Genomic DNA, 11,155 nt, shown 5'->3' on the forward strand with positions numbered 1-11,155 from the left:
CCACCTAGATAGTTGTGTCGGTTGTGTTTTTAGGGAACGAACTGTAGAACAAGCTGAGACCCTACTGAATAACATCTTGATCAACGATAATGCTTGGACTATTCCCGAACCACCTCCTAAGCCAACTCTGAAGAAAAGAGGTATTCTATTCCTCAGTCCCGAAGATATGCAAGAAGCCAAGAAATCTATGCAAGAGAAAGGCATTAGATCTGAAGATGTCAAAAATCTACCACCTATCGAAGAGATCCACGGTCTCGATAACCCGATACAAGTAGTAGAACTGAATTCTCTGTGTAGGTTTGATGAGAGTGATATTCCTTTTGATAAACCTGCTAGCCTATGTTTGATGAATTTGACAACTTTGTTGCCAAACAATAGAGTTTCAATGATTATGTTAGCAGACATTTAGAACAAAGTACTCGTATGCTTAGCCATTTAAGTGCTTGTGTAGACAGAAATGTCAATGATCTGAAGCTTCTGAGTAAACATGCCTCTATGATTACTACTCATGTAGAACAAGTAATTAAAGCTTAGAATGACTTGCTCAATGAATTAAATGACAACTCTGTCAAAGTCATTACTAGAGGAGGCAAAATGACCCAGGAACCTTTGTATCCTGAAGGTCATCATAAGAGAATTGATCAAGATTCTCAAGGAATTAATGCTGATACACCCAGTCATCCTAAGGAGAAGAAGAAGGATGATAGAAACCTACATGCCAGTTCACCAAATATTGTCACACCTGAAGAACCTAATGATATTTCTGCGTCTGATGCAGAAACACAATCTGGTGATGAACATGAACCTGGTGACAATGGACAGTGATGTTCATAATAATGCTCAACCTAGCAATGATAAGGATGTGGAGATTGAACCTATGGTTAATCCTGATAACCCACAACCTAAGAGATACGATAAGAATGACTTCACTGCTAGGAAGCATGGTAAAGAAAGGGAGCCATGGGTTCAGAGATCTATGCCCTTTCCTCCTAAGCCATCCAAGAAAAAGGATGATGAGGATTTTGAGCGCTTCATTGAGATGATAAGACCCATCTTTTTGCAGATGCAGTTAATTGATATGCTCAAGATATCTCTGTATGCCAAGTACATGAAAGATATCGTGACTAATAAACGGAAGATACCAGATCTTGAGATCTCCACCATGCTTGCCAACTACACTTTCAAAGGTGGAACTCCTAAGAAACTTGGTGATCCCGGAGTGCCCACTATACCTTGCTCCATTAAAGGAAACTACGTAAGAACTGCCTAATGTGACCTTGGAGCCGGTGTTAGTGTTATGCCGCTCTCTCTTTATCGTAGACTTGCATTGGATAAGTTGACACCCACTAAAAATTCTCTACAGATGGCCGACAAATCAACTGCTTTCCCTATCGGCATTTGTGAGGATGTGCCTGTTGTGGTTGTTAACACCATTATCTTAACAGACTTTGTTATCTTGGATATTCCCGAGGACGATGTCATGGCTGTCATCCTCGGAAGACCCTTTTTGAACACGGCAGGGGCTGTTATAGATTGCAACAAAGGCAATGTCGCTTTCCATGTCAACGGTAATGAGCACAAAGTGCACTTTCCGAAGAAACGATATCAAGTACATCGCATCAATGCTATCGAAAAGACTTCATCGATTCTTATTGGGAGCTTCGAATGCCCTATTCCTTATGTCAAGATGAAGTATGATTTGCTTGTTGGGGAGATACATATCCCCATTGAGGTGACTTAGTGGCTATTCGAAAATTCTCTGTTCTCTCTTGCAATTCGAGAAGGTTTTGTCATGAGGACTTGATCAACCCCATTGACGGATTTCTTTCGATGACCATGAAATGGATGAATCAAAGAGTCACATACCTCTGTTGGAGCTTTCATTTTCTGTTGCTTAGAAGAAAAATGATGGATTTAGTTTAGTTTTTCCTGTTTTCTGTTTCAGCGTTCCGAAGAAAAATACCTCGAAAATAAAAGTTCTCCGATGGTCCTGAAATTTTAGTATGATTTTTTCTGGAATATTTGAAAATTATTGGGCCTGAGAGCTTGCCTGGGGGCCAGACTAGTGGGCCACAAGCCCTACCACCGCCACCCCCCTCGTGGCGGCTAGCAAGCTTGTGGGGCTCACAGGGCCCCCTCCACTCATTCCAGCTCCCATACTCTTCTTCCACCTCGAGAAAAAATTGTTTCGCAGCTCAAACCCGTGTTCTTGCTCATTTGGCTGTGATTTTCGATCTCCTTGCTCAAAGCACCATTCTCCGAACCATTTTGGGGAAATTACTCCTTGGTAAGTGAATCATCCATTGGTCCAATTAGTTTTTGCTCTAGTGCTTTATCCTTCGCGTATTCTTGCTACCTTGGTGACCCTGTTTTTGAGCTAGAAATGTTGATTTTAGCTGGTCCCAAGTAGTTTTAGCGCGTGATACGGTCTCTAGGCACTAGTAGGAGTAGTTGCTACAAGTTGGGTTAATCTTTATTCACTTTTCTTTCAAAGTCTCTAAAAATTTCAGAATTTTTCAGAGCTAGAAAAAGGAAAAGATGAGGAGGTTCTTGAGAGGCTCTTCAAGCCGTAACCCCAAGGAGGATGAGAAGAACCACCCCAAGTACGTAGTCCCTCGAACCACAGAAGTTCAAGCGTGTGAGTGGCCAAGTGATGAATTTTTGCGTGCCACTGGGCTTTATGAAGACTTTTATTACTTGGTGGAGAACGCAGGTCTTACTGCGTTCGTTGCAGATAAGTGCTCGCAATATCTCCTCCTCGCCAATATTTTCGTTCAAAGCTTCAACTTTTATCCAAGGAAGAATCCTCCCATGGTTGAGTTCATGATATACGATGTTCCCCAGTGCATGACACTACAGGATTTTTGAATGTATGCAAATTACCTTATGTTGGGGATATTCGTGACCCTCGTCCACGGGACTTGGAGGATTTCATTGGTACTGTTGCTGTTGGAGAGGAGAGAGGAGTGTCTCGCGCTAGAATTGCTAGCATACATTTTCCTGTGCTTCGGTACTTCTCACTATTTGTGGGAAAATGTTTGATTGGCCGTGGGGAGGCTGGATCACTTAGTTCTCCAGACCTTGCGGTTTTGCGTGAAGGCCTTTATAATGATAATACTTATAGCATAGGTGCTATAGTGGCCCAGCGGTTGAACACCAACCGTTCCAAGGGTGTCGTCTATGGAGGTATCTATGCTACCCGTCTTGCCAGACACTTTGAGATACCTATTAGACTGGGAGAGGAAGGAGAGATGCTCCTCCCTGAGAAATATCTGGATTATGACAACATGGTTCGCCATGATTTTCTAGATAGAGATGCTAGTAGACGGATGATTTATAACTTGGTTCTTAGTCAGGGTACTCGAGAGACTATTACTTTGCCTGCTCCTTCTTTGTTCGATCTTCACGCAGGCAGGTACACTATTATGCCCTCGGACATCTACGCATATTGGGGCTTGGCCCAACCACAGGTGCATGTGCCCGAGCCGCCAGTCGAGTACCAGACGCCAGTTTACCAGTGGAAGCCAGAGAAGCTCACACAGCAGTGGCATCCACATTCTGCTCCGGAGTATCCCGAAGCTGGTTATTTCCCACCATGTGAGTACACTAAGCTAGGCCAAAAGCCTAAGCTTGGGGGAGTACGTGTTCTCACCGACCTTACATTCACGCTTATGCTTTCACTTCGTTAGCCGGTGTTTACACTTTGCCACTATATTATCCATGCTAGTTTATTTTCGTTTTCTTGTTTTGTGTACTTTTGAGAAAACCCAAAAAGATTTTTCTGTCTTCTTTTGCTTGTTGGGAGTTTTCCCGTGTAAATAGTTTTCTTTTTCTTTGGGTCAAGTTAGAAGATATTGGTTACAATGTTTAGTGGTTCTTGCATGCATACATGTTTATCTTTCAAAGAGCCATATTACTTTGTCTTCTCCTTTGTGTTTGCCTGCAGATTCAGCTCAGTTCAATGCACGAGCACTCTTATTATTGTTCACATCGTTCGATCGTGCAAATGAAAGTCAATAATGATGATATATGATGAAGTGACTGAGACTGAAAAGCTGGTATGAACTCTATCTATTTTGTTTCTGTAAATATGACTAGCTTGTCGACCCAGATTCAGCTTTGTTGTGAGAGAACCATGTTTGCAATGACAACTTAGAGATCATAGTTTCTGATGCCATGCTTAATTAGCTGAGAGTTTATAATGGTTTGTCTTGGATGCCAACATAGATTTTGAGATGACTATGATGTAGTATGATAGGATGGTATTCTCCTTTGAATGATTCAAGTGGCTTGACTTGGCACATGTTCATGCATGTAGTTGAAAGAAAATCAACATAGCCTCTATGATGTTAGTGTTCATGGTGATTTATATCATGTTCATGTTTGCATTCAATGTTAGTCAAACTCATTGCATCTTGATGACTGTTGTCGCTCTCTAGTTGGTCGCTTCCCAGTCTTTTGCTAGCCTTCACTTGTACTAAGCGGAATACTGCTTGTGCATCCACTTCCATAAACCCAAAAGTTTTTCCATGAGAGTCCACCATACCTACCTATTTGCGGTATCTACCTGTCGTTCCAAGTAAATTTGCATGTGCCACTCTCCAAACCTTCTAGAAATAATCTGGTTTGCATGCCCGAACCGCTCATGTGGTGACAGGGGGCTATTGGTATCTTCCATGCTAGGAGTGTTATCCTCGACATGTGTTTATTCACTGTCATTCACGAAAAAGGGGCCGGTAATTGGAATGCCCAGTTCCACGCTTAAATCGAAAACATAACTATAAAACAAGACTCCCCCCGGATTGATGTTAGTATGGACGGTACCCGAGGATTCAGCTAGTCGTGGAGTGTGATTGATTGGTGGTGGGGGAGTTAAAACTTTACTTTTCTGTTTGGGAACCGCCTATAGCATGAGTAGCATGAAAGATATTGAGAACTCTTGGTCATTGCGTTGACAATGAAAGCATGCCACCCAAAATTATTATCTCTGTTTTCAAAGCTTGAGCTCTGGCACCTCTGCAAATCAATGCTTCCCTCTGCGAAGGGCCTGTCTATTTATTTTCCTGTCGAGTCATCCTCCTCTTTTATAAGCACCAATTAGAGAGCACCTCTGTCATTCTTATGCTTTGCTTTTGATTGATATTGAGTATGACTATGACTGGATCTTCGTTGCTATGAATTACAATGTTTAGTCAGCCCTTGATCTTTGAAAGTGCTCTGCATTTATGTTTTTCGGTCTCAGAAAGAGCTAGCGAGATACCACCTATTCATATTGCTTCATGCTTGTTTGATTGGAGTGTTGGTATTTGAAACTCATTATTATTTGCTCGTTAGCTGATTATGCCATAGATATTAGTTTACCGTGAGACCTTTGTGTCACTTGCTTATGTGGTTAACTTGTGATCTTGCTGAAATTCTGGTTATGAGTTAGACATAGTTGCAACAACAAGATCAAACAGAGTTTGTCAAAGTTTTTTCTTTCTCTCTTAGTTTGTCAACTGAGTTGCTTGAGGACAAGCAAGGTTTCAAGCTTGGGGGAGTTGATACGTCTCCATCGTATCTACTTTTACAAACTCTTTTGCCCTTGTTTTGGACTCTAATTTGCATGATTTGAATGGAACTAACCTGGACTGACGCTGTTTTCAGCAGAATTGCCTTGGTGTTATTTTTGTGCAGAAATGAAAGTTCTCAGAATGTCCTGAAAATTTACGGAGAATATTTTTGGAAAATATGAAAAATACCTACGCAAAGATCCACCGGAGGAGGTTGGCCAGTAGGCCACAAGCCCTCCAGCCGCCACCCCCCTGGTGGCGTGGGGCAAGCTTGTGGGGCCCACGTGGCTCTGCCGCCCCCAATCTCAGCTCTATAAGTTCACTTTCGTCCCAGAAAAAATCAAGAGAGAAGATTTTGTCGCGTTTGCGATACGGAGGCGCCGCCACATCCTGTTCTTCATCTGGAGGGCAGATCTGGAGTCTGTTTTGGGCTCCGGAGAGGGGAAATCGTCGCCATCGTCATCATCAACCTTCTTCCCTCTCCAATTCCATGAAACTCTTCGTCGTTCGTGAGTAATCTATTTGTAGGCTCGTTGGGCGGTGATGAGTAAGATGAGATCTATCATGTAATCGAGTTAGTTTTGACGGGGATCGATCCCTAGTATCCACTATGTTCTGAGATTGATGTTGCTACTACTTTGCCATGCTTAATGCTTGTCACTAGGGCCCGAGTGCCATGATTTCAGATCTGAAATTATTATGTTGTCACCAATATATGTGTGTTTTAGATCCGATCTTGCAAATTGTAGTTACCTACTATGTGTTATGATCCGGCAACCCCGGAGTGACAATAATCGGAACCAATCCCGATGATGATCATAGTTTGAGGAGTTCATGTGTTCACCAAGTGCTAATGCGTTGGTCCGGTTCTTTATTAAAAGGAGAACCTTAATATCCCGTAGTTTCCTTTTGGACCCTGCTCCCACGGGAGGGATGGACAATAGATGCCATGCAAGTTCTTTTCCCTAAGCATGTATGACGACACACGGAATGCATGCCTACATCACATTGACGAACGGGAGCTAGCCACATATCTCTCCGTGTTATAGCTGTTGCATGATGAATATCATCCAAACAAATCACCGACCCATTGCCTACGAGTTTGTCCTACTACTGCTGTTACTTGTCTTGCTCTACTGCTGTTACTTGTCTTGCTCTGCTGCTACTGTTGCTACTACTGTCGCTTGCTACTGTTGCTACTTGCTACTGCTGTCACTACTGTTGTTCCTTGCCACTGCTATTACTCGTTACACTGCTACTACTTGCTACAATTTTGTTTCGCTCGGCGTTGACGAGAAAAGACAATTTCCGTCAACGGGCAACTTGGCACCTACGATACAATCATTAGGAATAGTCTGCCGTCAACAGATCGTTTCTGACACCGTTGTTATCATACTACTTTGCTGCTTACTACTTTGCTTGCAGATATTAATCTTTCAGGTGTGGTTGAATCTCACACATTCAGCTGCTAATACTTGAGAGGATCCTCTCACTTCCTGTACGGCGAACCAACAAATTTGGGTCGAATACTCTACCCTCGAAAACTGCTGCGATCCCACGCGTTGGTGGGCCGTCAACAACATTCTTCTAGTTCCGTTTGCCGAAGAGTGCTAGCAGCATTCTTCTGGTGCCGTTTCAAGGGAAGGTCTGCTGTCACGGAATCAATGACCTAGGCGGAGTGCCACAAAAACATGGCGCTATCATTGTTAACTCTAACTCTTTTGGCCTCAATGTTATGTATATGTGTATTATCATTATCAAGATTCAATATGAACAAACCTCTCACATTGGGTGCATGACCATAAAAGATATTACTCATAGAAATAGAACAACCATTATTCTCTGACTTAAACGAGTAATCGTATCACAATAAACAAGATCCAAATAGAATGTTCATGCCTAACGCAGGCACTAAATAACAATTATTTAAGTTCATAACTAATCCTAATGGTAACTCAAGTGAAACTGTGCCGACGGCGATTGCATCAACCTTGGAACCATTTCCCGCGCGCATCGTCACTTCATCCTTTGCCAGCCTCCGCCTATTCCGCAGTTCCTGTTTCGAGTTGCAAATATGAGCAACAGAACCGGTATCGAATACCCACGCACTACTACGAGAGCTGGTTAAGTACACATCAATAACATGTATATCAAATATACCTGATTTTTCTTTGGCCGCCTTCTTATCAGCCAGATACTTGGGGCAGTTGCGCTTCCAGTGACCTATACCCTTGCAATAATTGCACTCCGTTTCAGGCTTAGGTCCAGCTTTTGGGTTTCTTCGTCGGATTGGCAATAGGTTTGACGCTCTTCTTTGAATTACCCTTCTTTCCTTTGTTGTTTCTCTTGAAACTAATGGTCTTATTCACCATCAACACTTGATGCTCTTTACGGAGTTCTGACTCTGCGACTTTCAGCATCGCGAACAACTCGCCGGGTGACTTGTTCATCCCTTGCATGTTGTAGTTCAACACAAAGCCCTTATAGCTTGGTGGCAGTGATTGAAGAATTATGTTAGTGATAGCTTCTTGTGGGAGATCAATCCCCAGCTCAACTAGACGGTTTGAGTACCCAGACATTTTGAGCACATGTTCACTGACAGACGAATTCTCCTCCATCTTGCAAGCATAGAATTTATCGGAGGTCTCATACCTCTCGATCTTCTGAAATATAAACTTCAACTCCTAGAACATATCATATGCTCCATGACGCTCAAAGCGACGTTGAAGTCCCGGCTCTAAGCCATACAAGACTACACATTGAACTACTGAGTAGTCCTCCTTACGTGTTAACCAAGCGTTCTTAACATCTTGGTCAGCCGTAGCGGGTGGTTCATCTCCAAGCGCAGCATTAAGGACATAATCCTTCTTCCCAGCTTGCAGGAGCAACTTAAGATTACGAGCCCAGTCTACAAAGTTGCTTCCATCATCTTTCAACTTAGCTTTCTCTAGGAACGTATTAAAATTCAGGGTGACTGGCGCGTGAGCCATGATCTACAACACAAATATATTCAAAGTGGACTTAGACTATGTTCAAGATAATTAGAGTTTAACTTAATCAAATTATTGCTAAACTCCCACTCAAAAAGTACATCTCTCTAGTCATTTGAGTGGTTCATGATCCAATTCCACTAGCTCAAGTCCGATCATCACGTGAGTTGAGGGTAGTTTCAGTGGTAAGCATCCCTATGCTAATCATATCAACTATATGATTCATGATCGACCTTTCGGTCTCATGTGTTCCGAGGCCATGTCTGCACATGCTAGGCTCATCAAGCTTAACCCGAGTGTTCTGCGTGTGCAACTGTTTTGCACTCGTTATATGTGAACGTTGAGTCTATCACACCCGATAATCACGTGGTGTATCAAAACGATGAACTGTAGCAACGGTGCACAGTCGGGGAGAACACAATTTCGTCTTGAAATTTTAGTGAGAGATCACCTCATATTGCTACCGTTGTTCTAAGCAAAATAAGGTGCATAAAAGGATTAACATCACATGCAATTCATAAGTGACATGATATGGCCATCATCACGTGCTTCTTTGATCTCCATCACCAAAGCACCGGCACGATCTTCTTGTCACCGGCGCCACACCATGATCTCCATCAACGTGTCACCATGGGGGTTGTCGTGCTACTCATGCTATTATTACTAAAGCTACATCCTAGCAATATAGTAAACGCATCTGCAAGCACAAACGTTAGTTTAAAGACAACCCTATGGCTCCTGCCAGTTGTCGTACCATCGACGTGCAAGTCGATATTAACTATTACAACATGATCATCTCATACATCCAATATATCACATCACATCGTTGGCCATATCACATCACAAGCATACCCTGCAAAAACAAGTTAGACGTCCTCTAGTTGTTGTTGCATGTTTTACGTGGTGACCATGGGTATCTAGTAGGATCGCATCTTACTTACGCAAACACCACAACAGGGATATATGAATTGCTATTTAACCTCATCCAGGGACCTCCTCGGTCAAATCCGATTCAACTAAAGTTGGAGAAACCGACACTCGCCAGTCATCTTTGAGCAACGGAGTTACTCGTAGCGATGAAACCAGTCTCTCGTAAGCGTACGAGTAATGTCGGTCCGAGCCGCTTCGATCCAACAATACCGCGGAATCAAGAAAAGACTAAGGAGGGCAGCAAATCGCACATCACCGCCCACAAAAACCTAGCTCATGACAACTACGCATGAACCTAGCTCATAATGCCACTGTTGGGGAACTACGCAAGGGAAACAAAAAAAATTCCTACGCGCACGAAGACCTATCATGGTGATGTCCATCTACGAGGGGGATTTCAGAGCTACGTACCCTTGTAGATTGCACAACAGAAGCGTTAATAAACGCGGTTGATGTAGTGGAACGTCCTCACGTCCCTCGATCCGCCCCGCGAACCGTCCCGCGATCCGTCCCACGATCCGCTCTGATCTAGTGCCGAATGGATGGCACCTCCGCGTTCAACACACGTACAGCTCGATGATGATCTCGGCCTTCTTGATCCAGCAAGAGAGACGGAGAGGTAGATGAGTTCTCCGGCAGCGTGACGGCGCTCCGGAGGTTGGTGGTGATCTAATCTCAGCAGGGCTCCGCCCGAGCTTCGCAGAAACGCGATCTAGAGGAAAAACCGTGGAGGTATGTGGTCGGGCTGCCATGAAAAAGTTGTCTCAAATCAGCCCTAAAACCTCTGTGTATATAGGTGGGAGGGGAGGGGCCTTGCCTTAGGGCTCAAGGATCCCCAAGGGGTTCGGCCGATGGGGGGGAGGAGGAGTCCTCCTCCAATCCTAGTCCAACTAGGATTGGAAGGTGGAGTCCTTCCCTTCCTTCCCACTTCCCCCTTTTTTTCTTTCTCTTTGATTTTCTTATCTCCCTGCGTAGGGGCCTCCTTGGGCTTGCCCACCAGCCCACTAAGGGCTGGTGCGGCACCCCTAAGGCCTATGGGCTTCCCCGGGGTGGGCTGCCCCCCCCCCCCTCGGTGAACATCCGGAACCCATTCGTCATTCCCGGTAACTCTGAAAACCTTCCGGTAATCAAATGAGATCATCCTATATATCAATCTTCGTTTCCGGACCATTCCGGAAACCCTCGTGACGTCCTTGATCTCATCCAGGACTCTGAACAACATTCGGTAACCAACCATATAACTCAAATACGCATAAAACAACGTCGAACCTTAAGTGTGCAGACCCTGCGGGTTCGAGAATTATGTAGACATGACCCGAGTGAATCCTCGGTCAATATCCAATAGCGGGACCTGGATGCCCATATTGGATCCTACATATTCTACGAAGATCTTATCGTTTGAACCTCAGTGCAAAGGATTCATATAATCCCGTATGTCATTCCCTTTGTCCTTCGGTATGTTACTTGCCCGAGATTCGATCGTCAGTATCCGCATACCTATTTCAATCTCGTTTACTGGCAAGTCTCTTTACTCATTCCGTAATACAAGATCCCGCAAATTACACTAAGTCACATTGCTTGCAAGGCTTGTGTGTGATGTTGTATTACCGAGTGGGCCCCGAGATACCTCTCCGTCACACAGAGGGACAAATCCCAGTCTCGATCCATACTAACTCAACAGAC

The sequence above is a fragment of the Hordeum vulgare genome, chromosome 7H (genome assembly GCF_904849725.1).
Source record: "Hordeum vulgare subsp. vulgare chromosome 7H, MorexV3_pseudomolecules_assembly, whole genome shotgun sequence".
Taxonomy (NCBI): Eukaryota; Viridiplantae; Streptophyta; class Magnoliopsida; order Poales; family Poaceae; genus Hordeum; species Hordeum vulgare.